The sequence below is a fragment of the Canis lupus genome, chromosome 20, assembly GCF_048164855.1.
Source record: "Canis lupus baileyi chromosome 20, mCanLup2.hap1, whole genome shotgun sequence".
NCBI lineage: Eukaryota > Metazoa > Chordata > Mammalia > Carnivora > Canidae > Canis > Canis lupus.
Window position 1 is genome coordinate 25,273,872 of NC_132857.1, and position 25,707 is coordinate 25,299,578.

The window sequence follows — 25,707 nt, forward strand, 5'->3', positions numbered from 1 at the left end:
AACTTCCCTTTCCTCCAGGAAGAGGGGGTAAGAGCAAGAGTGGCAAAGACTCTCCCTGGGGAAACATAAACATTGCATATTTCAGTGTCCCTCCATGTCTGCTAGGGGAGAATTGTAGAGTCTGCACTGGAGTCTGCAGATTTGTCAATTATCACTTCACTCATCTCCAAGGCTGGAGATTAAGGTGTGGTCTATTTTCCTCTCACCCGGAAAATGAGTATGAAAAGTTTCAGGGAACAAATCGCTCACAGAGCAAAGAGCTTACAGTGAGCCTGGACCCTGACAAGGTCGGCACAACACCACCCAGGCACAGACCCATGAAAATCTGTGCAGAAGGCCCTTCCTGGGAGGATCACCTGGAAGAACAGGTGACCAGCACATTTCTTGACCAAACAGAACTGGAACCTCCAGCATTGGGGGAACATAGCAAAGCAACTCAAGGTTTTCCTTGAGGCCAGGAGGGCCCAGGACAGCCAGAATGCTCCTGCCACTGGAGGGCCCCTGAGGTGTGCAGATCAGTTGCCCCTGCCCCAGAGCATCTAGGCCCCTGCAGCCTGAGAGCTGTGGTAGTTACTGTGGTAGCTGACTCCAGGTCTGCAGAGCTGGTCTCCATGACCGTTGTTCCTCCTGGGGCCTCATAGGATAAAAAACAGCCACTGAGCCTCACATTGGCCTCACAGGATAAACAGGATAAACATCTCTCTTGAGCCATTCCCCAGGCAGGGGCCTGAGCAGCTCACCCAGGTGCTCACATCTAAGATCAGCACAGAAGACAGCTCTCCCAGAAGACCAGCTTGATGGACATGGGAAAAGCAAGTTATTGACCAAACAGCACTGGAAAGTTCCAGGGGAATCCAAGGGATTTACAGTATATAGAATCAGAAGATACTCCCCCTTGTTTTTTGATTTCTGATGCTACCCTAACCTTTTTTTCTCTTTTTTTTCCCTTCTCTCTTTTTCCCCTTTCTCCATAAAAACTTGTTTTTGGCCACTATGCACAGAGCAAAATGAAAAACTCACTTCAAAAGGAAGAATCAGAAATAGTCTCTCTCCCACAAAGTTACAAAATTTGGATTACAATTCAATGTCAGAAAGCCAATTCAGAAGCACTATTATAAAGCTATTGGTGGCTCTAGAAAAAAGCATAAAGGAGGGGGATCCCTGGGTGATGCAGCAGTTTGGCGCCTGCCTTTTGCCCAGGGCACAATCCTGGAGACCCAGGATCGAGTCTTACGTCGGGCTACCAGTACATGGAGCCTCCTTCTCCCTCTGCCTGCGTCTCTGCCTGTGTGTGTGTGTGTGTGTGTGTGTGTGTGTGACTATCATAAAAAAAGCATAAAGGACTCAAGAGACTTCATGACTGCAGAATTTAGATCTAATCAGGCAGAAATTAAAAATCGATTAAATGAGATGCAATCCAAACTAGAAGTCCTAACAACAAGGGTTAACGAGGTGGAAGAATGAGTGAGTGACATAGAAGACAAATTGATGGCAAGGAGGGAAACTTAGGAAAAAAAGAGAAAAACAATTAAAACATCATGAGGATAGGTTAAGGGAAATAAATAACAGGCACAGAAGGAGAAATCTACATTTAATTGGGGTTCCCGAGGGCGCCAAAAGGGACAGAGCATAAGATACCTAGGAATAATCCTAACCAAAGAGGTAAAGGATCTATACCCTAAAAACTACAGAACACTTCGGAAAGAAATTGAGGAACATACAAAGAGATGGAAAAATATTTCACGCTCAGGAATTGGAAGAATTAGTATTGTGAAAATGTTAATGCTGCCCAGGGCAATTTACACATTTAATGCAATCCTTATCAAAATATCATGGACATGCTTCAGAGAGTCAGAATAAATTTTCTTAAGTGTTTTGTGGAAACAGAAAACCCTCAAATACCCAGTGGAATATTAAAAAAAAAAGATAGCTGGGGGAGTCACAATGCCAGATTTCAGGGTGTACTACAAAGCTGTGGTCATCAGGACAGTATGGTACTGACACAAAAACAGACACATAGATCAATGGAACAGAATCGAGAATCCAGAAGTGGACCCTCAACTTTATGGTCAACTAATATTTGACAAAGGAGGAAAGACTATCCACTGGACAAAAGACAGTCTCTTCAATAAATGGTGCTGGGAAATTGGACATCCACATGCAGAGGAATGAAACTGGACCCTTCTCTTATAGCATAAACAAATATAAACTCAAAATGGATGAAAGAACTAAATGTGAGACACTATTCCATCAAATTCTAGATGAGAACTCAGGCAACACCCTTTTTGAGCTTCAGCACAATAACTTCTTGCAAGATACATTGGTTAAGGCAAGACAAACAAAAGCAAAAATGAACTATATGGACTTCATCAAGATAACAAGCCTTTGCACAGCAAAAGCAAGAGTCAACAAACTAAAAGACATCATACAGAAAGGGAGAAGATATTTTCAAATGCCGTATCTGATAAAGGACTAGAATCAAAGATCTAAAAAAAAAAAGTATTAAACTCAAAGCTAAGAAACAAAGAATCCAATTATGAAATAGGCAAAGATATGAACAGAAATCTCACAGAGGAAGACATAGACATGGCCAACGTGCACATGAGAAAATGCTCCGCATCACTTGCCATCATGGAAATACAAATCAAAACCACAATGAGTACCACCTCACAGCAGTGAGATTGGGGAAAATTAACAAAGCAGGAAACTACAAATGTTGGAGAGGATGCGGAGAAAAGGGCACCCTCTTACACTGTTGGTGGGAATGTGAAATGGTGCAGCCACTCTGGAAAACTGCGTGGAGATTCCTCAAAGAGTTAAAAATAGACCTGCCCTATGACCCAGGAATTGCACTGTTGGGGATTTACCCAAAGATACAGATACAATGAAACTCCGGGACACCTGCACCCCAATGTTTCTGGCAGCAATGTCCACAATAGCCAAACTGTGGAAGGAGCCTTGGTGTCCATCGAAAGATGAATGGATAAAGAAGATGTGGTTTATGTATACATTGGAATATTACTCAGCCATTAGAAATGACAAATACCCACCATTCGCTTCGACGTGGATTAAACTGGAGGGTATTATGCTGAGTGAAATAAGTCAATCAGAGAAGGACAAACATATGTTCTCATTCATTTGGGGAATGTAAATAATGGTGAAAGGGCATAGAAGGGAAGGGAGAAGAAATGGGTAGGAAATATCAAAAATTGAGACAGAACATAAAGCTTCCTAACTCTGGGAACCAAACTAGGGGTGTTGGAAGGGGAGGAGGGTGGGGTTGGGAGTGAATAGGTGATGGGCACTGAGGGTGGCACTTGATGGGATGAGCACTGGGTGTTATTCTGTATGTTGGCAAGTTGAACACCAATAAAAAATAAATTTATTATTTTAAGGAAAATAATAAAAAATAAATAAAAATAAATTAAAAAAAAGAAGATGTGGTATATGGGTGAGACATAAAGGAGAGTCCACATAGGAAGCCCTTGTAGCAAGTCCACCATAATAACGGGTTATGTTAAATGACATGCTTTCTCCCCCTGCTACGTGACACCAGTGCATTGCTCTGTGCCAGGAGGAAGTAGGTGCTCAGATTGCTGAAGGCACCAAATCCATTTCTGTTGGGCTCTGGACCCAGGGAGCTGGAGCATCTCCCAGAATTCCATACCTACCTGGGCTGGCTCTAGGGTTTTTCTCCATTACACTTCTCAAGTAGGTGCAAATGAAGCCATGACTCTATCACAGCCTCTGTGTTGAGCTTTAGAAGATGGGCCAGTAACCTCACCTCCAGGGATCATCTTTCCCAAGGGCCTAGAAAGGAAGTAGGGAAATTTGAGTGGGAGTGGAAGTACCTTCAGTGTGAGAACTGTTATCCAATGGAAGGGAGCTACACAGAGAGGAGAGTGAAGCTCAGGATAGCATCACTATTCCTCACTTTGTGCCTGCGGACACGTCACTCCACCTCTCTGAGCAGTGGTTCTTGGATCAGGGCCTTTCTATAGCACTGGTGCCCCTGAAATTGTTGAGAAGACAATGAAAGCTGTATCATACAGGTTGCGCTGGATGAATAGACCAAGCACTGCTTTCTCCATTTTGGCAGTGAAGCTCCTACTTTTATAGATGCACAAGTTCAGCCTCAGGGAGGCCAGGGATATGTCCAATTTCTCACAGGATGAATCTTGCTGGATCCACATGTGACCATAGCTATTCTCGTTGCTCTGCCCCAAAACAACCAGCAGGGCTGGCCTTCTGGTTACACCAGATAGGGGTCTCCTAAGCCTGAGGAGGCACTTGGGAGGGGTGGGGAAAGCAATATTTATAGGCCATTACCCAGGGCCTTGTTTTCTCATTAAATCCTAAGAACTTCAATGAGTGCTATTGTCCCCATTTAGCAGCGGAGGGACCCTGGGCTCAGAAAGGTGACTCTCACTTACCAACAATACATTGGAGAAGGGAAGTTCATACTCCCTGCCCCAGGAGGCCCTTGCCCACAGCATCAAGTAAGTTTTTGGAAGAATGAAGTGAGAGAGTACAATACAGGGACATACAGTGAGTCCTTAGGCTTCAGGAGATCAATAGGCCTTCCTCAATCTGGAGAAGATAAGAGGTCAAAATGCCAGCATCTCTAGGCCCTGGAAGTCCTTACAAGACTCAAAGCTCCAGAGGGGCAAGCCTCATGCCACCCACCCAACCAAACCACCTCTGGTTGACAAAATCCTTCCATGCCTTTCTTCAGGAGGAGTACATTGGCTTCAGGATGGCACAAGAGTTCCAGGGGCAGGTTGAACCTGCACGACCTTTCTTCCACCCACTCCACAAGGCAGCACATAGAGACTCACCAGGCTTTCTCCCACAGGCTACCAGGTCAGCTCCAGCCATCCACACAGGGATGTAGAGACTTAGCAGCCCATGTGGTCTTTAAGGTTCCTCTCCTCCCTGCCCGATGGAGAGTGTGTCTCTCCCTTCTTTGTGCCTCCTGTGCCCAGTGGCTCCAGGGTGAGGGTTTAGTCTTTGGGGCCTGTGTGCCTGCCACCCTCTAAGTGTAGTGTCTCCATTGTGCCCCCAAGGGGACACTGGGAGGCTCTTAAACCCCCATTTCCCCAGGGAGGTCCCCTATTCCCAAGATCCAACAGGAATATCCACCTCTTCATTGGAACAACAGATTCCAAGTAATGTTTTTTGGTGGAAAATTCATTTTCATTCTTACTGCTCATGTGTTCTCTGACATCCAGTAGCCTCCTGACCCTCTCAGACCCTCGGTTTCTTTAACTCTGCCATGGGTGATTGGACTTTCACCTTCCACCCATAAAGCTCAAACTCAGTCACATACTTGAAATTTTCAGTCATTTTGCCCCAGTACCTTCTTCTACACTGACTGTTTGTTCCTGTAAGAACTCCATGCTGTGGGCAGGAAGTGGATCTATGTGGATACAAACCTCGACCAAACGACTTTATGCTTGGAGAAACAAAATACAATGAGTAAAAAACACGTTGGTAGGTTGGGCTACATGTTGAGGGTGGAGCCTCCTTAATATTCTCTTTCCATTTTCCTCTACGCCTCTCCTTACACTTTTTCTTTTGCTATCATAACAAAAAAAAAAATCATTCTTCTACTATAATCAGGATACCATACTGAAAAACATCACCCTAAGCCATATTATTTTTCAGTTGTGAAATTCATAACTTAAATTGTCAGTCATGAGTTAATACCCAAAATAATAAAACTGCTTTTACCACTCAAATTTGGTCAGATTAAAAGGAAGGTGTTGTGAAGCTAACATTTGGACATACCAAGTGAAAAGTGGTGTTATTATTCCCAATGATAGATCTGGAAAATAAGGTCCAGATAATGCAAGTGATTTGTCTGAATCCACACATCCAGTTGCTGGTGGAGGTGAGAATCAAAATCCTTCCCTTTATGCGGACCAACTATTATGTGGCATTGAAGTTCTAAAGACAGAAGATGGCTTAGGACTCCATATATATCTGGATTACTATATATTTAAATGCCTCAGTTGTGTTTCTTTTTCACTAGGCTTTTCCTCATATAGGTTTCCAAAATGTTCGTCCAAAAAATGTCTATAATCCTGAGAAAACAGACATGATTTTGATCAGGGAAATGCTCCACTGTTCTGTCTTCAAATTCTTTCTCTTTTCTTTTCTCCATATTTTCTTCTTGGAGCAAATTTAGATCATTTGACTTTCTAGTTAAGGCTTCACATTATTTCCCTACTTTATTTACATATTCCATTACTTTTTAAAAAACACTTGATTGATTTATTCATGAGAGACACAGAGGGAGAGACAGGCAAAAACACAGGCAGAGGGGGAAGCAGGATCCATGCAGGGAGCTCGACAGGGGACTCAATCCTGGTCTCCAGGATCACAGCCTGGGCTGAAGGAGGCGCTAAACAGCTGAGCTACCCAGTCTGCCCTACATATTCCATTTCTTTTTCTATCTGAACTGTGTAAATATATCAGGTGTACCGTGCGTTTTTGTCTGTCATTTTCACCTATCCCTAATCTGATGTAACTGAATAAAGAAGTTCTTATATTCTGTCTTTCTTGGGACAACTGGGTGGCTCAGCAGTTGAGTGATAACCTAGCACAAGACATGATTTCAAGCCTGGAGATTGAATCCTGATCCAGGATCCCCACAATGATCGCCTTTTTTCTGATTTACTTATTTCACTCAGCAGAATACTCTCCAGATCCTTTCATATCGAGCAAATGATATGTATACTTTGTTTCCACGCACAAGAAATAATCAGTTGTCACTCTGTGTTACAGGACCACATCTTATTTATTCCTTCATCTGTTGAAGGACATGATGGTTCCTTCCATGGTTTGGCTGTTGTACACATTTGTGCTATAAAACAAACATTGGGTTCTCTTTTCCGGTTACTGGGCATGAGCTACCATGAGCAGCAAAGTCTCCCGTAACACCCTGTATAAGGCTATGTGGGAGGCCCTGCACAGGAACCAGCACAGCGCTGGAAGTTTCTGGTGACTGGAGCTGCAGATGATATGGAGGAACTATGACCCTCAGAAGGACAAATGCTTCACGGACACCATCAGGCTTTAGTCCCTCCCTGCCCCAAGTTCTCCCTGTGTGTTTTGGGGGACTAGCAGCACTGTGATGAGGCCAAGGCAGTGGATATTCCCCACATGGACATTGAGTCACTGAATAAATTCAACAAGAATAAAAACCTAGCTAAGAAGTTGGCCAACAAGTATGATGCCTTTTAGGCTTCAAATCTCTGATCAAGCAAATCTCACAAATCCTGGGTCCAGGCCTGAATAAAGCTGGCAAATTCCATTCCTTCCTGACCCACAATGAGAACATGGTGGCCAAAGTGGATGAAGTGAAGTCCACCATCAAATTCCAGATGAAGAATATGCTATGTCTAGCAGTGGCTGTTGGCCACATAGAGATGGCAGACGATGAGCTCGTGTAACATATTCACTTAACTGTCAAATTCCTGGTGTCCATGCTCAAGAAGAATTGGCAGAACGTCCAGGCTTTGTACATCAAGAGCACCATGAGCAAACCTCAGCGCCTTTAATAAGACCATTTAATAAATCCTAGTGCTGCCGGTAAAGAGAAATAAAAGAAAATAAAAAGAAAATAAAATAAACATTGGGAGGCAGGTGTCCAGTTGTTTCACCACATCTGTATCTTTGGGATAAATACCCAGTAGTGCAATTTCTGGGTCATAGACTAGCTCTATTTTTATCTTCCTGATGAAACTCCACTGTTTTCCAGAGTGTTGCACCTGCTTGTATTCCCACCAAAAGTGCAAAAGTGGTCCCCTTTCTCCACATCCTCGCCAGCATTAGTTGTTTCCTGTCTTGTGAATGATACCATTCTCAGGGGTGAGAGCTGGTATGTCATTGTGGTTTAGATGTATGTGAACCTGATGGCAATGGTTGTGCAGCATTTAGTCATGTGCTTGTGAGCCAACAGTAAGTCTTCTTCACTGAAATCTCTGTTCATATCTTCTGCCCAATTGCAGCCTTGCTGGATAAAGGCTTCTTGGCCACATGTTTTCTCCTATGGCTTACCAATTACATCTCAAGTGAGATTTCCTTTTGTCATATATCCAAGTTCTTACTGTGTCATAAGCACTCCTTGAGATAATAAAACTCAAGGATGAATCAGCCTTTATGGTCGCCATGGGACATTTTTGTTGATTACATTACAACAAAGACACAGGCTGTATTTTTCAGACTTATGAGAAAATCAGGTTCGCAAATGGTGGCAAATCATACAGAAGTGCTCAATCAGCTGATGGGGAGTCAGTCTCTAGTATAAGGGTATTTAACCACTATGCAATGCACCTTTCCATGTCTCTACTTTCTGCTGGGTAGACCCTAACTTTCTACAATGGTTTTGGTATCAATAATACTTTTTTTGGTATTTTTTTTATTTTAGTTCAATTTGCCAACATATAACACCCAGTGCTCATTCTGTCAAGGTCCCCCCTCAGTGCACGTCACCCAGTCTCCCCAACCATCTGCCTACCTCTCCTTCCACTCCCCTTTGTTAGTTTCCCAGACTTAGAAGCCTGTCATGCCTTGTCACACTCTCAGATTATTCCCACTCCTTTTCTTTTTTAAAAAAAAATTAAATTTATTTATGATAGTCACACACACAGAGAGAGAGAGAGAGAGAGGCAGAGACACAGGCAGAGGGAGAAGCAGGCTCCATGCACCAGGAGCCCAATGTGGGATTCAATCCCAGGTCTCCAGGATCATGCTCTGGGCCAAAGGCAGGCGCCAAACCACTGCACCACACAGGGATCCCTCCCACTCTTTTTCTATTATTCCCCTTGATACCTTTCATTATTTTTTATATCCCCTGTATGAGTGAGCCATATTATAATTATCCTTCTCTCATTGACAAAATTCGCTCAGCATAATACCTTCCAGTTCCATCTACCACAAAGTAAATGGTGGGTATTCATTCTTTCTAATGGCTGATTAATATTCCTTATATATATCTCACATATTCTTTATCCATTCATCTATCGATGGACAATGAGGCTCCTTCCACAGTTTGGATATAGTGGACATTGCTGCTATAAACATTGGGGTGCAGGTGATCCAGCATTTCACTGCATCTGTACCAGACCCATCCATCCTGAGCCTCCACCTGAATGATCGGCTTCTCCCAAGGCCCTGCCGGATGCCCCCTCCAACCCTATACCAAAATTGGCCATTGGTATGTGGTGCGATTTCCCCCAGATGCAACTCCTCTGTTAGTGGCTTGGGAAAACTGAGGGCTACACTGCCCCTCCTGCGGTTCTGCTGGAGTTCCCTGCTGAGCACTTTTCCATCTGGGAAAAATATGGTATAGATTTTTTAACATTCCTGCATCTCCCAGGATGGGCTTTCCTGTCTTGGAGGCTTTCTCCACAGACTTTAGCGTGGCTTCTTGTGTTGCCCCTCCCCCACTTGATTCTTTTATGTTTTATTTTATTTTTCTGCCTTCCTACCTTGTTAGAAGCGAAAACCCTTCTCTCTGTAGCCTTCCAGCTGTTCTTTCTTTAAATATCAGGTCAAATTTGTAGGTTTTCAGGATGGTTTGAAAGTTGTTGGGACCAGGTGCTATTTTTGAACAATGCTTTTGAACATAGATATCTCTCTGAAGTCTGTATGTCAGAGATATATCCCAGAGACTTTGGGATATATTTCCCAAAATTGGGATTACTGGATCAAATGGTAGTGCTTTTTATAGGCCTTTGAAGATTCCCTTTTGGTTTTCGTACTAAAGTCAGCAGTTACATTATGTGTTGGGTAGGTTAAATCTGTGTCAACTCCAAGACCTTTCTAAAACATACTCTCACACAGGTGGCTCTGCAAGGTAAATGATGAGTAATGGCATCAAATATTTGAACTTTGAGAAAAGTATCACTCATTGTTGTATGGTTTTATTTTTGTGGTGTTGTATGGTTTTGACAGCAAGGTGACAACAGTCCATTGTATTTCAATGTATTTTTCAGTGTCTTATTCAAGTACATGGGACAATATTCCTAACAGGTCAAATCAGTCTGCTATCTCCTTGGGGATGTGGGCCAGTGAAACCTGTATCTTGGAGATAACAAAATATGTACTATACAAATGATTCATTTGAAGATACCATGGAAATTCATTCACTGAGTTGATTCAAGATTAATTATTCTAGCAGCACTTCATCAGATTTGTTGTTTAAGTGTCTAGCTTGTGATTTTTACTCAGGTGGTGATCTCCAGGTCCTGAAATTGAGCTTCATGTTTGGCTCCATGTTGGCTCTGGAGACTGTCTTTAATTCCCAGGATTCAACTATTCATGCTTTTGCACTTTGCATAGAAATCTTCTTAATCATTGAGATTTGTCATCTGTATGGCTCTCCTTTTGGCAAATTAGAGACATAAAACGTGTCAATGTTTGGGATTTCCTTAATTTTTTCACTTTTAATTATTCAGTTAATGTTCATCCATGACTTTTTTGTGGTTTGATAAATCAGTTATTTCTATTGCTAATATTTATTTAGAGAGAAAGAGTGCAAGTGTAGGGAGAAATGGCAGAGGAAGAGGGAGAGAGGATATTTTATTGGGGGGAATCTTAAGCAGGTTCCAGACAGACCATGTGGCTATCATGTGGCTTGATCTCAAGAATCTGAGGCAAAATCTAGCAAAATTAATAGTCAGACGCTTAACCATCTAAGAAAACCAGGCTCCCCAAGAGCTCAATTGCTTTTCATTACAGAATAATATTTCCTTGAATGGATTGAATGGAAGTTTTTTTTCATTCATATAAAGATGGACAGCCTAGTTGTCTCTAGCTTCAGTAAACCTAAATAAAGCTGAATTTTACTGAAAAGAAACTTGAACTTCTTGGGAAAAGACTGGTTTCATAGACTAACTATGATTCAGTTTGGATTAGGCTGATTAAAAAACAAATTTCAGATGGATTGAAGTTCATGCAGTAGAGGTCCTTATGTCAGCTCGTCCCCTAATTTTAGCTACATAACTATCAAGCCATCCTGAATACCAGTGAATTCAAGCTGAATTATAAGCCAGAATGGCTGACTCTACAAATGTAAAAGTGAAAAATATTTGCACAGTGGTGTGTGGAGTAGTATAATGGAATGGATTTATCAGAGGATCATGGGTGGTGTGAGGTGGGAGTATCTATAAGCCAGCTGCAGGAAAGTGAAAGAGCCCTGAAGTTCAAAAACTGGACCTTTAGAAATCTGCTCCTCCAGAGACTTCTCTGCCTAAAAGGGGTTCATTAGTGAAAGGTTGCAGGAACAGAGGTGAGAGAAGTCTCAATATTCCTGGAATGCAGAAATTACCCATGTGCCTGAGCCAGTAGAGTGCCCACATATTGGTTCAGGGAAATGGATTAAATTAGCGATCCTGGGAGAATATTAAGATTGAGGTGCCATCAGCCACGATCTCAGCCAGACCAGGAAACTGGGGTCCATGTTGAGTCCATACAAGGGACTGGAACACAGCTTCCACCTTCCTATGGGAAAGGCAGATTGGGTGACCATTGAACAGATTGAATGTTCTCCTTGCCGGGGACCAGCAACCACAGAAAAGGAGAAACCTCCACTTCCTATAGGAAGAGAACTTGAGAGCAAGGGTGTCTAAGACTTCCTGAGGAAACCTAAACATTCCACATTTCAATGCCCCCCAATGTCTGCTAGGGGAGAATTGGAGTATCCAGACACCATTGTACTCTGCAGATTTGTCAAACACAACTTCCCTCATCTCCAGGGCTGAAGACTGAAGTGTAGTCTTTCTAACTTTCACCCCAAGAAGAGTCATGAAGGGGGACTCTTAAAATTCTTCTTTAAGAACTCCAATGGAACAATCAACAAAAACAGGGATTGAATAGTTATCATGATGACACTAAATTCATATCTTTCAATATTAACTCTGAACATGAATGGGCTTAATGACCCCATCAAAAGGCGCAGGGTGTCAGACTGCCAAAAAAGCAGGACCCACATATTTGCTGTTTACAGGAGACACATTTAAGACATAAGGACACCTACAGCTTGAAAAAAAAAGGTTGGAGAACCATTTACCATTCAAATAGTCCTCAAACCTCAAAAGAAACCCAGGTTAGCCATCCTTATATCAGATAAACTAAAATTTCTCCCAACACCTGTAGTGAGAGATGAAGAGGGACACTATATCATGCTTAAAGGATCTATTCAAGAAGAAGACTTGACAATCAAAATATATATGCACCGAAGGTGGGAGCTGACAAATATATCAATCAATTAATAACCAAAACTAAAACATACTTAGGTAATAATACACTTATACCTGGTGATTTCAACCTAGCACTTTCTATACTAGATAGGTCTTCTAAGCAAACACGTGGAGGTTAAGGACCATCTTGCTAATAGATGAAAGGATCAACCAGGGAAAAAAGGAAGAATTAAAAAGATTCATGGAAACTAATGAGAATGAAGACACAACCAATCAAAATCTTTGGAATACAGCAAAAGCAGTCCTGAGGAGGAAATATATCTCAATACAAGCATCCATCAAAAAACTGGAAAGAACTCAAATACAAAACTAACCTTACACCTAAAGAAGCTAGAGAACAAACAGCAAATAGATCCTACACCAAGCAGAAGAAGAGAGTTAATAAAGATTCGAGCAGAACTTGACAAAATCGAGACCAGAACTGTGGAACAGATCAACAAACCCAGGGTTTGGTTCTTTGAAAGAATTAATAAGATAGATAAACCTTTAGCCAGCTTTATTAAAAAGAAGAGAGATAAGACTCAAATTAATAAAATCATGAATGAGAAAGGAGAGATCACTACCAACACCAAGGAAATAAAAATGATTTTAAAAACATATTATGAACTGCTATACACCAATAAATTAGGCAATCTAGAAGAAATGGACGCATTTCTGAAAAGCCAGAAACTACCGAAACTGGAACAGGAAGAAATAGAAAACCTGAACAGGCCAATAACCAGTGAGGAAATTGAAGTAGTCATCAAATACCGCCCAAGACACGAATGTCCAGGGCTATATGGCTTCCCTGGGGAATTCTATTAAATGTTTAGAGAAGAAACCATACCTATTCTAGTAAAGCTGTTTGGAAAGATAAAAAGAGATGGAGTACTTCCAAACTCGTTCTATGAGGCCAGCATCACCTTAATTCCAAAACCAAAGACCCCACCAAAAAGAAGAATTACAGACCAATATCCCTGATGAACATGGATGCAAAAATTCTCAACAAGATACTAGCCAATAGGATCCAACAACACATTAAGAAAATTATTCACCATGACCAATTAGGATTTATCCCCGGGACACAAGGCTGGTTCAACACTCGTAAAACAATCAATGTGTCGTCATATCAGCAAGAGAAAAAAAAGGACCATATGATCCTCTCATTAGATGCAGAGAAAGCATTTGACAAAATACAGCATCCATTCCTGATCAAAACTCTTCAGAGTATAGGGATACAGAGAACATTCCTCAACATCTTAAAAGCCATCTACAAAAAGCCCACAGCAAATATTATTCTCAATGGGGAAGCACTGGGAGCCTTTCCCCTAGGATCAGGAGAGGACATGGATGCCCACTCTCAACCCTGATATTGAAAACAGTACTAGAAGTCCTAGCCTCAGCAATAAGGCAACAAAAAGAAATAAAGGGCATTCAAATTGGCAAAGAAGAAGTCAAACTCTCCCTCTTCCCAGATAGCATGATACTCTAGAGAGAAAATCAAAGGACTCCACCCCAAGGTTGCTAGAACTCATAGAGCAATTAGGCAGTGTGGCAGGATACAAAATCAATGCCCGGAAGTCAGTAGCATTTCTATACACGTACAATTAGACTGAAAAAAGAGAAATTAAGGGGCCAATCTCATTTACAATTGCACCCGAAAACATAAGATACCTAGGAAGAAACCTAACCAAAGAGGTAAAGGATCTACGCCCTAAAACTATGGAACACTTCTGAAAGAAATTGAGGAAGACACAGAGATGGAAAAATATTTCATGCTCATGGATTAGAAGAATTAATGTGAAAATTTCAATGTTATCCAGGGCAATTTACACTTTTAATGCAATCCCTATCAAAATACCATGGACTTTCTTCAGAGAGTTGGAAAAAATTATAAGATTTGTGTGGAATCATAAAAACCCCAAATAGCCAGGGAATTTATAAAAAGAAAACCATAGCTGGGTCCTCACAATGCCCGATTTCAGGTTGTACTACAAAACTGTGGTCATCAAGACAGTGTGGCATTGGCACAGAAACAGACACATATATCAATGGGACAGAATAGAGAATCCAGAAGTGAACTCTCAACTTTAGGGTCAACTAATATTTGATAAAGGAGGAAAGATTATCCACTGGAAAAGAGACAGTCTCTTCAAGCAATGGTGCTGGCAAAATTGGACATCCACATGTAGAAGAATGAAACTAGACCACTCTCTTGCGCCATACAAAAGATAAACTCAAAGGGGATGAAAGATCTTTTTTTTGGGGGGGGAGATTAAAGATCTTAATGGGAGATTAAGATTCTATCAAAATCCTAGAGGAGAACACAGGTGAACACCCTTTTTGAACTTGGCCACAGTAACTTCTTGCAAGATTCATCCATTAACGCAAGAGAAACAAAAGCAAAAATGAACTATTGGGACTTCATCCAGATAATAAGCCTTTGGAAAGCCAAAGATACCGTCAAAAAAACTCAAAGACAACCTACAGAATGGGAGAAGGTATTTGCAAATGACATATCAGATAAAGGGCTAGTTTCCAAGATCTATAAACAACTTATTAAACTCAACAGCAAAGAAACAAACAATCCAATCATGAAAAGGGCAAAAGACATGAACAGAAACCTCACAGAGGAAGACATAGAAATGGCCAACAAGCACTTGAGGAAATGCTCCGCATCACTTGCCATCAGGGAAATACAAATCAAAACCACAATGAGGTACCATCTCACACCAGTGAGAATGGGGTAAATTAACAAAGCAGGAAACCACAAATGTTGAAGAGGATGTGGAGAAAGGGGAAGCCTCCTGCACTGTTGATGTGAATGTGAAATGGTGCAGCCACTCTGGAAAACTGTGTAGAGATTCCTCAAAGAGTTAAAAATAGATCTGCCCTACGACCCAGCAATTGCACTGCTTGGGATTTACAACAAAGATACAGATGCATTGAAATGCTGGGACACCTGCACCCCAATATTTATAGCATCAATGTCCACAATAGGCAAACTGTGGAAGGAAGCTTGGTGTCCATTGAAAGATGAATGGATAAAGAAAATGTGGTATATGTATACAATGGAATATTGCTCAGCCATTAGAAACGACAAATACCCACCATTTACTTCAACTTGGATGGAACTGGAGATTATTATGCTGAGTGAAAGAAGTCCAGCAGAGAAGGACAAACATTATATGGTCTCATTCAGTTGGGGAACATAAAAAGTATTGAAAGGGAATGAAAGGGAAAGGATAATAAATGAGTGGCAAATATCAGATAGAGAGACAGAACATGAGAGACTCCTAACTGGGCAAAGAATTAGAGGTGGTAGAAAAGGAGGTGGGCAGGGGGTGGGGTGACTGGGTGATGGGCACTGAGGGAGGCACTTGATGGGATGAGCACTGCATGTTATTCTATATCTTGGAAAATTGAACACCAGTAAAAAATAAATTTATAAAAAAATAAAAATAAATAAATAAAACTATCCTTTCCCAATTAAAAAATCAAAAGCAGAAAAAAAAGAATCTGAGGTTCTCAATGTCCCAACATAAACTTTCTGAAACTCTGTAGGCCTCCTGTCTTACTCCATGAGTGCTTGGGAACTGGGGCCAAGTGTCTTTTGAGTTAGGTAAAATGGTTTATGAAACATCTCTTAGCTATTCTTCCTCATCTTGAAAATTGTGTGTGCCCCTCTCCAAGAATAAAGGTTGACTTAATGTTAAAAAAAGGAATCAGTGTCTATTTTTCAATTAATGTCCCAACACACATTTCCTTTTACATTTTGGGCATTTTCCCTAATTACACTTTATTGAGATATCAATTTTATGCTAACCGTCATCCCATTCCTCCCCATGTAAGGTACAAGCTTGTGAACATATGACATTTTTATCATTTTTGCAACAAATAGCCAGTCTTTATACTTGCATTCAAACATGGATAATTAGTTAATTAATTGATTTAATGACTGAGAGATAACCATGTAAGACTTATTAGTCATACAAAAAAATGCTGATGTACACACGAGTAGACAAAGTAATTTTTTTTACAGAAGTGGATAATGGCAAGCATTTGAACCTACAAATGTCGATTGAGAACAGAATTAGAATTCATTCGAGTGGTTTCATATTACCTGTTTCTCAGTTCTCCTGAACTGCACTCCAGAGCTCTTTTCAAAACTAATGCATGTTTTTTTTCTATGACATACCAAGTTCTCTGGCACTGTTTTCAGGCATGTATATGTGTGTGAGGAATAAATAATGCACAATGAAAATTTTTTCACACGTTTTAACAGATTTGATTCTAGTGACTCTACTTTCCTGTGCACTACTATTCATCTCATTTGATGTGCTGATCATGACTCAGGGAGTGGAAGGCTGTACAGGAGAGTCATGTATACTTTTGTTCAAGGGTCCCAAGAGTATATTTGGGGAGAAATCAATAGCTTTTTTTTTTCAACATGCTTAATTCTGTCAAAACTAATTTGTGTTAAGGTAAAATACTTGTATTTAGGCATACCTCCTTCGTGTTAGAGAGTAATGGTCTGGGAACTCAAACATCCAGGTTTCAACACAGCTATGGATGTTCTGAAATGTGAGATCTCAGATAGGATATTTAGCTTCTACTTAAGCTTTCTGATCACTATCCGTACATTTATTCATTCAATGCTCAACAAACACATATGTGAGGTTTTGTTGACTCTTACTCCTTGACTGGAGAACCAGAGGCACAGTAATGAGATTCATGAACTCTGTATTAAGAAGCCAGGATATGAATTGAGGCTTGTAGCCCCAAATCTCAGACTCCAGTTACTGAAATAAACTGCAGTGATTAGTCAGGCATGGGATCGTTGGTTATTTTGCAAAGGAGCTATCGCGTCTGAGTCTATGTCAGGAACCACCTTTTCCAAGGGAAATCCCAACACTGTCTATAATTATGATGTCATCTCAGTTGTTACATAGCACAGGGGAGCTCTTGAGCCATGGTGGTACAGATCCTTCCATAGTCACTAAGAGGAAAAGGACAAAGAAGACTGATCACTTTTGGGCCATAGCTCTTGTGAGTTCAGAGCATGACTATGTTTAGCTTAAATCTACAATAGTGGTCAATTCAAATCCATGGTTGTGGTCAGTTTGAAGGTTCTGAGCGTTTGGTCGCACCATTAGATAACCTGGTCGAAGCCTGTCAGTGCTGAGCTGTTCTTCAGCACGTAACCTCGATCTGCTCAGAATCAAGGAGTTTCTTTCATGGTATTTGATTGCATTTTATGTATGGGGAGTGCTAGTAAAGCTGAAATCCTGTGACTCTACCCCTAGGGCAATGAAATATCAGACTCAAGGTCCAGTTTATGGTTAGCTTGGTATCCACCACCCTCATTGATTTCTCTTTTACAGCTGAGATACAGAGCTGATCAATGCCTGACAAATCAGTGTCATGGCATGGTATGACTTCAGGACATATCATAAAAATATTCAGAATTTTGTAGCAGAGTGGCGATTGGCCAGCTGGCTCATTGTTGGTGAGTGTGACTCTTGGTCTAGAGTCATGTGTCTAGTTTCTATGATTGACGTGGAGCCTCCATAAGGAAAACAATTATGAGAAACATGTGGTAGTATGTGTGATGACAGCATCACCTTGAGGCCTAAAACATTCTTGAATGTCACGAATTCACAATAACTGTTCATCATGGTCGGTCACTAGAAGGAAAGCTACTTCTTTGAAGAGTTCTCATCAGACATTATGCTTGGAAGGTCCTGGGTTCTGAGTCAGCTTGGGAGCAGTCCACTTCTCATTTAGGGTTGTCCACTGGTGCCCAGGATGGCTCCTTGTGAGACAGATGGCAGTGTGAACACTAAGGAGGATGACCACAGTTGGGCTACCATTGCCATTCCAGATCTTGACTTGGGGGCAACAGCTTTGTGTTTTGGGTCAGGGATTGAAATCAGGAGGTGGATGGCTGAGTTACAATGTGAACCTTACTCTTGGGTCAGGCAGCCCTCCAGGTTATAAAATATCTTGCACAGGGAACAAAGGGCAAGATGATTTGAGAAAGAGATTGAGGCAGCCCTTGGTTCAGGGGTGCAGAGCATAATATCCGTGACCCTTGGAAGGTCTCAGGTATTCAGGTCCTCTCTCCACAGGGAACCAACTCCAGTCCAGTCCTGGACCCCTTCCTCATCATATTCTAACTCTTGGCAAGTCATCAACACCACACTTTCAGCTCTCAATGACTGTGTTGTTCTGTATTCTATATTACCTTACCTAAAGAAAGGTATGTCCCCACATGGTGTCTGCTAGCAATTTGTTTGTCCTTTCTTGACAGTAAGTGCATTTGATATCATCTCATCTCTTCATGATTTTCAAGCGTATGATACAGTGTTGCTTATTACATGCCCTTGGTTTCATGCAGAATTTCAGAACATACTGAATTTGTATTATTGAAATTTCAACCCTACCTGCAACATTTTCCACTTTGTCCCTCCTTCTCACTCCTATTTTATTCTCTGATGCTGTGTATTGAATATTCTAGATTCCCCATATAGGTGCCATCATGCAGTATTTGTCTTGCACTGCCTAATTATTTCTCTTAACATAATGGCCTCCATAGCCATGCATGTCATCACAATTGTTGAGATTTCCTTCCTCTTAACATGGAAAAATATTTCATTCTACAGATAGACTAATTTTTTTTAACCTTTTGTTCATCAGTGGTCATGAAGTCATTTCTTTTTTTCTTCGGTGTTGTAAATGGTGCTCCAGAACATGTGCAGATACTCTGTGTAATTCAGATTTCAACACTTTGTGACCTATTTGCCAAAACTAGATGGCTAGATATATGACAGATCTTTTTAATTATTGGGGGACCACTCAATGTTGTTTTTTATCATGACTTTATCAGTTTATATTCTTGGTTGGCTACTTTAAGAATACTGCAATTCCAAGGCCTTTGTACAGCTCACTGAATCAGGTGGCTCTGCAAAGCAATGATGTGTAATGGGATCAAAAGTTTGAACTCTGATTATGTTATCAATCATGTTGACTGTCTTCTAGCATAAAGATGTCAACAGCTCTCTCTATGCTTCTCCATTTCCCAGGATGTACAATTAAAAACACAAACAAAAACTATTTATGAAATCGATTGGGTACAACTAGCCTGAAAAGTGGGTGAAAATATTTCAAGATTACAGAAACAGAAACAGAAACAGAAAAATTCACCCATCAAAGGAGTCAATAGAAGGTACAATAAAAATTAATTCATTAAATTGACTCAAGAAATATTCTAGGGGCTACTGGGTGTTTCTGTCCACTAAGTTTCTGCCTCCTGGTTTTCAGCTCTGGTCATGACCTCAAGTCATCAAATTCACCCATATTCAGCATGAAGCCTGCTTAGTATTCTCTCTTCCATTCCATCTGCTCCTCTGCTCCTTACACTTTCTATTTTGCTCTCTCTGAAAAAAAAAAGATTATTATTAAATTTTGCTCAGAGTGCCATACTAAAGAAAAATATACTAAGAGTACTATTAGCATTCCATTGGTCATATTCCCTATGCTGTACATTTCACTTGTGACTCTATTAATGAATATGTGGAAGCCTGACCCCTCCACTCTTTTTCACAACTATGGCTACTTGTAAATGATAAACATTCAGTATTTAATCTCTCCCATAGTGGATGATTTTTATTACAACAGATTTGGCATAAATACAATAGAGTAATAGACTCAATAGAACAGATGACAACAACTGCCTAACATGGAAAAAGCCCACCCAAAAATTGTTGAAATCAAGGGCAAAATCATCCAAAAGAGATGACAGTGTATGTGGATCTACAGAGGCAGAAATGGTTTTGGAAGACGTCAAGAAGGCAGGAACATTCAGCTGGGCTTCACAACAAGCTCTATAAGTGAAGGGAACCTATATTTGTATTCAATGTGCACATCAGTTCTATTTTACATTGATTATTTCATGTTACTTAAAGTTGCCATTGCCTTTCTTGAAGTTTTTATTTTTTGGAGAGAGAGAGACAGAGAGACAGCAAGAGAGAGCATATGCTAAGGGAGAGTAGAGGGAAAGGTAGAAGCACAACCCCGTTGAGCAGCTTTCCCAAAGAGGAGAGTGATCCCAGGCTCATGGACCTTGGCCTGAGGTGAAAGTTTTTCCTCATCCACCAATGACCTAGCAGTAGCTCCCTTTATGCTTATTACCCAGTTATTATCATCCAGTCTTCCCTTGGATACATATAAACACTGATCTCAGTAATACCTGGGCACCACCACCAATGCACTGATAGTCATTCTGTCCCCTCCTAGATGTTGACATGGCTGTGGTGCTGCATTTTGTCCACCAAAACTCGTAGAATGACTCTCCTAACACTTGTATGATAAGTCTGCCCCATTTCGCCTGAATGAGAAATGCTGCTCTCTTGGTTTTCCTCTTTACAAAGTGAATACACATGTGATAAGAAACAGTGTATTTTTTGGAGTAAAGACCATTTTGGTGGGGTGTTGGAAGAGGAGGATGTTAAGTGTTCAGTGGGGGACATTTGCTCAGAAGCACTTTCTCCACCTGGAATTCTGTATTTGGAATCGCTGCTTCAGTCAACTTGAGATATCTATCCTCAGGAAAGGCTCATGCTTTCTCCATGGGTGAAATCTGTGCTTCCTTTGGGGGCCTTTGACACTATTGTTGCTCATTTGGTGTTCACTACTTACCAGGGGAATCAATGACAAAGTACACACATGAAGTGATGCCTATCTTATCCTCTTTTGTGTAACTGCAGGTCATCTCAGAAACCATCCAAACTGTTCTGTTTTCTGGAACCAGTCTCTTTCTTGGGAAAATATCTAAATAGTAAGTCAGATGGGGCAGCCTTGCTGTACTCAATCTGGGTAGACACCCAGTTTCCATGGTCTTGAAGCTTGGGACTGTGTGAGATAGGCAGATTTTCCAGGTGAGAAAATAGGTCTATGTTTCTACACTCCTAGAAAGCCAATGTATTCTCTGTGCGTGGAGTAGGTGTGAGTGCAACAGGCTTGGGAAGGTGACCTGTTGACTCTATGCAGTGTGTGAGAGCATGTGAGTGTGTGTGTGTGTGTTGTGTGTGTGTGAGAGAGAGAGAGTGTGAGAGCGAGAGAGAGAGAGAGAGAGAGGAGATTGAGACAGAGAGAGAAAATATAGCCAGATAGGGACACAGAGAAATACAAGGAATGGGAGATGTAGAGGGAAAGAGTGAGGTAGATTCTCTAGTAGATATGTCCCACTGACACCATACGATGAGTAAATATTCCAAAATAAACAAAACATAACAAAACAAAATAAAAACCTCATTACACAGCACATTTTAGAATCCTGAGATCATGGATGGGTGGCCCAACAGTGCATATCAGTCCATGTGTCATAACCAATTGCCCCAATATTCTCTAGGCCTCCATTTATAATGAGTAGTAGCTCCAAATCACTCTCTAATTTTCCTCAAGGTCTAATTTATGTATTTGATAGAAAGAGATCAGAAGAGGTTGAGAGGTACAGAGGGAGAGAGAAACACACCATTTCCTGAGTATGGAGCCACACCCTAGGCTTGATTTCAGGTCACAGACAGCCTGACCTGAACTGAAGACAGACTCTTAAATGCCTGAGCAACTCAAGCACCCCTACCTGAGTTATTCTTGAGTGGTATGAAAATGTACTGACGGGTATTCTGTGTCCTTCTAGATGCACCCTATGGTACTTTGGTCATTACACTCTTCCAGATGATCAGAGTGGAAGTGAAAATTAATGTTGTCAGGGTGCGCTTAAGTGTCTTCAACCAAGGAATGAATGTCGCTTTCTGGGTTGCTTTACACACAAATTCTATTGTAATGGAATTTGTTCATTTTGATGAAATACATAATCTTCTTGGTGGGAAGAGTGCTGAGTGGTTGCCTGTAGCCAAGGATTACCTTATTTGAGAGGATGTTTACCTTTGGCAACAGCAAAGTGGGAAATAAACAGCATGATGGGGTACTTTCCCTCAGCAACATTTTCTCCTGCTCAGCTCAGATTTGTTGTAATCACCATCCTGAATGGTCTGAAGACACACGTCCTTCAGGAAAAGCAACTTGCTCCAGATGTCCTGTCATTTATTTGGGCACCAATATTACAAACATGTTGTTACATGCATAAAAGTGGATAGTTTATGAAGTTTTTTTTAATAATAATAATAAATTTATTTTTTATTGGTGTTCAATTTGACAACATACAGAATAACACCCAGTGCTCATCCCATCAAGTGCCCCCCCTCAGTGCCCGCCAACCGGTCACCCCAACCTCCCTGCCCTCCTCCCCTTCCACCACCCTTAGTTCATTTCCCAGTGTTAGGAGTCTTTATGTTCTGTCTCCCTTTCTGATATTTCCCACACATTTCTTCTCCCCCCCTTATATTCCCTTTCACTATTATTTATATTCCCCAAATGAATGAGAACATATAATGTTTGTCCTTCTCCGATTGACTTATTTCACTCAGCATTATACCCTACAGTTCCATCCAAAATGAAGTAAATGGTGGGTATTTGTCATTTCTAATGGCTCAGTAATATTCCATTGTATACATTACCCACATCTTTTTTTATCCATTCACTTTTTGGTGGACATCAAGGCTCCTTCCACAGTTTGGCTATTGTGGACATTGCTGCTCTAAACATCGGGGTGCAGGTGTCCTGGTGTTTCATTGCATCTGTATCTTTGGTGTAAATCCCCAACAGTGCAACTGCTGGGTCATAGGGCAGGTCTATTTGTAACTCTTTAAGGAACCTCCACATGCAGAAGAATGAAACTAGACCACTCTCTTTCACCATACACAAAGATAAACTCAAAATGGATGAAAGATCTAAATGTGAGACAAGATTCCATCAAAATCCTAGAGGAGAACACAGGCAACACCCTTTTTTAACTTGGCCACAGTAACTTCTTGCAAGATTCATCCATGAAGGCAAGAGAAACAAAAGCAAAAATGAATTATTGAGACTTAATCAAGATAAAAAGCTTCTGCACAGCAAAAGAAACTGTCTCCCCCATGGAATGCAGGAATGTGGACAAGGTACATTGGATTGTGTGTAAATGGTCTCATCCCAGAAACGGACTCCCCATCTGCTGGTACAGAGTTGTGAAATGTTCAGTATCCTTGTCGATGTGGGCCAGCAAAACCCATATTTTGGAAATAACCAAGTATATACTATGCAAATGATTCAATGGAAGATACCATGGAGATTCAATCACTAAGTTGATTCAAATTCATTATTCTAGCGATACCTGGGTGGCTTTGTCAGGTAAGTGTCTATTTCTTGACTCAGGTCATGATCTCCAGGTCCTAAAATTGAGCCTCATTTTGGGCTCTATGTTGGCTATATAGCCTGCTGAAGATGTTTTCTTTTTCCCTCTGCCCCTCCTATCCTTGTACTTTCTCTTTCTGCATTAAAAAATAATAGGTATGATTATTCTAGTTTACTCAGTGTGGTGTACTGAGGCAAACATATAAAGGCATGTTATTTTTGTTTCAAGTGTACACTTTAAATTTTTGGTGAGATTTTAGTTTATAACCAGAGTAGAAAATAAAATTTTCAACTCAAGTTTGATCTCATTCCATGGTAGATATTATGAAGCTAGCGTTTGAGTATTAGTTTGTTGTTAAACATCAAAAATTGATCTCATTACTTTTAATGAATATACTTTATTACTTAGAATAAGTTGGAATAGCTGAATGAGTAATATAAACAGTTTACCTTACTGATAAAGTAATATGAATATCTATAAGGACACAGCTCTTGACATGTTGGGCCTACAATGATCTGATGTGATCTGACAGACACCTTATAGATAAACATATAGAATGGCTTCATCCCATCCTTCTTTTTGTAGTAAATCACGCTTTTTAGTGTGATTATATCTAAGGGTTGGGAGATGCTCTGCAAAGATAGTGGAGCTGTGTTCTATACAGGATATCTGAGAAGGATATGGGAAATAATCAAAATAGTAGTAAAATGCAAAGATACTCATTGCTCTGAGTGAAACAAACAAAACACTGTGACTCCTCAAAAAAATGAATTATATTCTGCACCATTCCAACGTAGGTGAAGAGTGCCTTTCACCTCATTCGTAGCATAGCTGGAGGTTCAGATCTCTTTGTGGTTGGGCATGAGGGACAGTCATGTGGAAACATGACAGGAGGGCCCAAGGTTTCTCACCATATTTCTGTGAGGGCCATATTTGTGTGGAGAATCCTCTTCCCATTCTCACTTCAGAATAGCACTGATCCTTGTTTGCCTGGTGCACCCGATCATTGTCTAGGGAGTTAGAATATTTGAAGCCACAGACCATCTCCTCCAAGATCTCCTGGGCACAGCTCTTCAAATGCAGTTTCCTGTAAATACAGGGCCAAGAGACGTTAGGGTCCTCCCTAGACATCACCCCAATGGACACCACCATTAGAAATTGTGTTCTCGAGTTCAGATCACAAAGGTAGCTGAAGAGATATGTGGCAAGGAGGAAGCCAGATGAAAAAGACACTTGGGCTCATGACAAACATTCAAAATTGAGCTTGGTCCTCAGCACTCAACATCTCATTTTGTCTGCTATGTCTTTGGGTCTGAACACCAAAGATGTGTCAGGCTTCCAACACCTGGCAATTGGTTTCTGCCCAGGAGGGGCATATTCCTCTCCTCTGTCCCATACACACACACACACACACACACACACACACACACACACACACACTCACACATACACAGACACAATGTGGGGTAAAGAAGTGCGAGCCTGCTCCACTGAGATCACAGTGTGTTCTGCTCTCCAGTGGGTGGGCCCAAGTTGCCTTGTGGTACCTGTTGAGGTCTCTTGACAAATAACCAGGAGCACTGGAGAGAGGGCCGAGCTGATGTCGACAGCGATGTGAACATCTCTCCATCTGGATTCTCCTGAGCCCAGAGCACCTGAAAGTAGGACAACAGCAACAGAACATCTTGTTCTATTGACTGTCTCCAGTTAAGTGAGCTGGAAAGCAAGAAGTTCCAGAATGCAGCTCCCTGGTTACCAGAGTTCTGAATGAGTTGTGGGCCTGTCACCAAGGAAGTGAAGTCACTTTTTTCAAGGTCCCTGCCCCTGGACCCCTTCCTTCAGTCAGACCTACCCAGAGCCCCTTCTTGGCAGACTACTGCTTACCCTATGCCATCTGCTTAACTGTACATCAGGGGCCAAAACTGCCATAGACACAACTCTCTGAAAATGCAAGTAAGGTCCTGACTTTGAGGAGATGAAGCTGAATTCAGACCTTTATTTCTCTGCTTGCATTCCAAGTTGTGTGTCCGATCTAACCCATGGTGCCTCTCACAAAGTCCCCCGTTTGCCAAACTGCACAGTGGGAGAATCAGGCTAGAATGTACTTCTAGGGACACCATCAGGGGTCTATAAATAATAATTTATAATGCATGTGAGCTGGTA

General features: G+C 41.2%; 2 long non-coding RNA genes and 1 pseudogene across 3 annotated transcripts in view; 2 read left to right on the plus strand and 1 right to left on the minus strand.

Moving 5' to 3' along the window:
* The window catches only part of LOC140611779 (uncharacterized), a 134,239-nt gene that overhangs the window by 41,581 nt on the left and 66,951 nt on the right, over positions 1-25,707 (plus strand). The window lies entirely within an intron of this gene.
* On the plus strand, positions 6,920-7,565 carry LOC140611778 (large ribosomal subunit protein uL1 pseudogene; annotated as a pseudogene).
* LOC140611777 (uncharacterized) lies at positions 9,947-25,237 on the minus strand. Of its 2 annotated transcripts, XR_012012985.1 has the most exons (5): positions 25,092-25,237; positions 24,456-24,631; positions 22,197-22,348; positions 16,758-19,687; positions 9,947-10,392 (listed from the first exon to the last, which is right to left on the minus strand). It is a non-coding gene; the product is annotated as an uncharacterized lncRNA (long non-coding RNA). The 2 variants fall into 2 exon arrangements; XR_012012984.1 differs by lacking the exon at positions 9,947-10,392 and having other exon boundaries at positions 16,090-19,687.